The following is a 5,253-nucleotide window of genomic DNA, read 5'->3' on the forward strand; positions in this document are numbered from 1 at the left end:
TGCGGCAGTCCTAGACAACATGGCCGCGGAGTTAGTCAGACTGACAGAAGAACAACATGATCAGGTGTCATGTTTATGATGTGTTTGGTTTGTCTAATTGTCTGCTGGTGAGGGTAGGTGAAAAAGCGTAGCTTTTTATCCAGAAACATGTAATAACGTTTATACACATCTATGGCTCTGAACGAACTTTATTTGACTCTTTGCAAACTGGAATCCATTTATCCGGAGGCTGCATTCATTGTAGCTGGGGATTTTAACAAGGCTAATCTGAAAACAAGACTCCCTAAATTTTATCAGCATATCGATTGCGCAACCAGGGGTGGAAAAACCTTGGATCATTGTTACTCTAACTTCCGCGATGCATATAAGGCCCTGCCCCGCCCTCCTTTCGGAAAAGCTGACCACGACTCCATTTTGTTGATCCCTGCCTACAGACAGAAACTAAAAAAAGAAGCTCCCACACTGAGGTCTGTTCAACGCTGGTCCGACCAATCTGATTCCACACTCCAAGACTGCTTCCATCACGTGGACTGGGATATGTTTCGTATTGCGTCAGATAACAACATTGACGAATACGCTGATTCGGTGTGCGAGTTCATTAGAACGTGCGTTGAAGATGTCGTTCCCATAGCAACGATTAAAACATTCCCTAACCAGAAACCGTGGATTGATGGCAGCATTCGCGTGAAACTGAAAGCGCGAACCACTGCTTTTAATCAGGGCAAGGTGACTGGTAACATGACCGAATACAAACAGTGCAGCTATTCCCTCCGCAAGGCTATCAAACAAGCTAAGCGTCAGTACAGAGACAAAGTAGAATCTCAATTCAACGGCTCAGACACAAGAGGTATGTGGCAGGGTCTACAGTCAATCACGGACTACAAGAAGAAAACCTGCCCAGTCACGGACCAGGATGTCTTGCTCCCAGGCAGACTAAATAACATTTTTGCCCGCTTTGAGGACAATACAGTGCCACTGACACGGCCTGCAACGAAAACATGCGGACTCTCCTTCACTGCAGCAGAGGTGAGTAAGACATTTAAACGTGTTAACCCTCGCAAGGCTGCAGGCCCAAACGGCATCCCCAGCCGCGCCCTCAGAGCATGCGCAGACCAGCTGGCCGGTGTGTTTACGGACATATTCAATCAATCCCTATACCAGTCTGCTGTTCCCACATGCTTCAAGAGGGCCACCATTGTTCCTGTTCCCAAGAAAGCTAAGGTAACTGAGCCAAATGACTACCGCCCCGTAGCACTCACTTCCGTCATCATGAAGTGCTTTGAGAGACTAGTCAAGGACCATATCACCTCCACCCTACCTGACACCCTAGACCCACTCCAATTTGCTTACCGCCCAAATAGGTCCACAGACGATGCAATCTCAACCACACTGCACACTGCCCTAACCCATCTGGACAAGAGGAATACCTATGTGAGAATGCTGTTCATCGACTACAACTCGGCATTCAACACCATAGTACCCTCCAAGCTCATCATCAAGCTCGAGACCCTGGGTCTCGACCCCGCCCTGTGCAACTGTGTACTGGACTTCCTGACGGGCCTCCCCCAGGTGGTGAGGGTAGGCAACAACATCTCCACCCCGCTGATCCTCAACACTGGGGCCCCACAAGGGTGCGTTCTGAGCCCTCTCCTGTACTCCCTGTTCACCCACGACTGCGTGGCCATGCACACCTCCAACTCAATCATCAAGTTTGCGGACGACACAACAGTGGTAGGCTTGATTACCAACAACAATGAGACGGCCTACAGGGAGGAGGTGAGGGCCCTCGGAGTGTGGTGTCAGAAAAATAACCTCACACTCAACGTCAACAATACTAAGGAGATGATTGTGGACTTCAGGAAACAGCAGAGGGAACACCCCCCTATCCACATCGATGGAACAGTAGTGGAGAGGGTAGCAAGTTTTAAGTTCCTCGGCGTACACATCACAGACAAACTGAATTTGTCCACCCACACAGACAGCATCGTGAAGAAGGCGCAGCAGCGCCTCTTCAACCTCAGGAGGCTGAAGAAATTCGGCTTGTCACCAAAAGCACTCACAAACTTCTACAGATGCACAATCGAGAGCATCCTGGCGGGCTGCATCACCGCCTGGTACGGTAGTGAGGTCTGCACAACGCATCACCGGGGGCAAACTACCTGCCCTCCAGGACACCTACACCACCCGATGTTACAGGAAGGCCATAAAGATCATCAAGGACAACAACCACCCGAGCCACTACCCGTTCACCCCGCTATCATCCAGAAGGCGAGGTCAGTACAGGTGCATCAAAGCTGGGACCAAGAGACTGAAAAACAGCTTCTATCTCAAGGCCATCAGACTGTTAAACAGCCACCACTAACATTGAGTGGCTGCTGCCAACACACTGACACTGACACTGACTCAACTCCAGCCACTTTAATAATGGGAATTGATGGGAAATGATGTAAAATATATCACTAGCCACTTTAAACAATGCTACCTAATATAATGTTACATACCCTACATTATTCATCTCATATGCATACGTATATACTGTACTCTATATCATCTACTGCATCCTTATGTAATACATGTATCACTAGCCACTTTAACTATGCCACTTTGTTTACATACTCATCTCATATGTATATACTGTACTCGATACCATCTACTGTATCTTGCCTATGCTGCTCTGTACCATCACTCATTCATATATCCTTATGTACATATTCTTTATCCCCTTACACTGTGTATAAGACAGTAGTTTTAGAATTGTTAGTTAGATTACTTGTTAGTTATTACTGCATTGTCGGAACTAGAAGCACAAGCATTTCGCTACACTCGCATTAACATCTGCTAACCATGTGTATGTGACAAATAAAATTTGATTTGATTTGGATAATCACTTTATAATCACATTTGTATTAATTCTGCATATTTAAAAACGTCACTCTGTCCACTAATGAGTCGCTGTATATAAGGACAACGATGTGGGCTCCTACAGATTAGGCATATTATTTTAGATGTGTTTTACGTTTTTTTTTCTTCAGTTTCGCATTGCCACAACCCCTCTAGTTGGCACCTGAAATAAATGTAAAAAAATATAAACAGTGGTTTTGAGAATACATTCTACCACTCATCCACCTGAAAAGCAGTCATGATGATGATGATGTGTGTGACATTTCTCTTAGCTTGCTATTCATCCATGATAATAGGACCCGATTCATTGCCTTTCTAACAATGAAACCTGACCACAATTGACTACCTCAATGGTTGATGATATTGGATCCAGGTGGACAGACGTTATCAATGAAACTATACAGACGGGTTTCCCTTTCAAGGGAAGGCTGTTCAACTTTAACACAGTTTACGTGAGGCCACAGGCTTTGTGAGTCTACAGGTAGGCAGGGAGTTGATCCCACCAACACAATTCATTGTAGTTCAGTGGGAGCTTGCAGTAAACATGGCTCAGAGCACTTTTGTGAGCCACTGACCCTTGTCACTTCAAGACATCTGCCCTGGTAACCTGACCCAACTACAAGCACAAAGCTACACCAGTATGATAGCCGATTCATCTAAATTACCATATGCTACTTCAAATGGACAGATTAAACAACCTGTTTTTCTTATTGATGAGTACCCTACAAACTCATCATTAAGCTCAGGGCCCTGGGTCTGAACCCTGCCCTGTGCAACTGGGTTCTGGACTTCGTGACGGGCCGCCCCAGGTGATGAAGGTAGGAAACAACTCCTACACTTCGCTGATCCTGAACACAGGGGCCCCACAAGGGTGCGTGATCAGCCCCCTTCTGTACTCCCTGTTCACCCATGGCTGCGTGGCCAAGCATGCCTCCAACTCAATCTTCAAGTTTGCAGACCACACAACAGTAGTAGGCCTGATAACCAACAACGACGAGACAGCCTACAAGGAGGAGGTGAGGGCCCTGGGAGAGTGGTGCCAGGAAAATAACCTCTCCCTCAATGTCAACAAAATGAAGGAGCTGATCGTGGACTTCAGGAAACAGCAGAGGGAGCACGCCCCTATCCACATCGACGGGACCGCAGTGGAGAAGGTAGGAAGCTTCAAGTTCCTCGGCATACACATCACTGATGATCTGAAATGGTCCACCCACACAGACAATGTGGTGAAGAAGGTGCCTCTCCAACCTCAGGAGGCTGAAGAAATGTAGCTTGGCAGCTAAAACCCTCACAAACTTTTACAACCTCCAGAGTGGTTGTGCGGTCTGCCCAACGTATCACCGGGGACAAACAACCTGCCCTCCAGGACACCTACAGCACCCGATGTTATAGGATAATCAAGGACATCCACCACCCAAGCCACGGCCTGATCACCCCGCTATCATCCAGAAGGTGAGGTCAGTACAAGTGCATCAAAGCTGGGACAGAGAGACTGAAAAACAGCTTTTATCACAAGGCCATCAGACTCTTAAAAAGCCATCGCTAGCTGGTTACGCAACCCTACACATTAGAGGCTGCTGCTCTATATACATAGACATGGAATCACTGGTCACTTTAATAATGGAACACTAGCCACTTTAATAATGGAACACTAGTCACTTTAATAATGGAACACTAGTCACTTTAATAATGGAACACTAGTCACTTTAATAATGGAACACTGGTCACTTTAATAATGGAACACTGGTCACTTTATTAATGGAACACTAGTCACTAATAATGGAACACTAGTCACTTTAATAATGGAACACTAGTCACTTTAATAATGGAACACTAGTCACTTAATAATGGAACACTAGTCACTTTAATAATGGAACACTAGTCACTTTAATAATGGAACACTAGTCACTTTAATAATGGAACACTAGTCACTTTAATAATGGAACACTAGCCACTTTAATAATGGAACACTAGTCACTTTAATAATGGAACACTAGTCACTTTAATAATGGAAACACTAGTCACTTTAATAAGGAACACTAGTCACTTTAATAATGGAATCCTAGGTCACTTTAATAATGGAACACAGTCACTTTAATATGGAACACTAGTCACTTTAATAATGGAATCACTGGTCACTTAATAATGGAACACTAGTCACTTTAATAATGGAACACTAGTCACTTAATAATGGAACACTAGTCACTTTAATAATGGAACACTAGTCACTTTAATAATGGAACACTAGTCACTTTTAATAATGGAACACTAGTCACTTTAATAATGGAACACTAGTCGGAACACTAGTCACTTTAATAATGGAACACTAGTCACTTTAATAATGGAACACTA

The sequence above is a fragment of the Oncorhynchus kisutch genome, linkage group LG19 (genome assembly GCF_002021735.2).
Source record: "Oncorhynchus kisutch isolate 150728-3 linkage group LG19, Okis_V2, whole genome shotgun sequence".
Taxonomy (NCBI): Eukaryota; Metazoa; Chordata; class Actinopteri; order Salmoniformes; family Salmonidae; genus Oncorhynchus; species Oncorhynchus kisutch.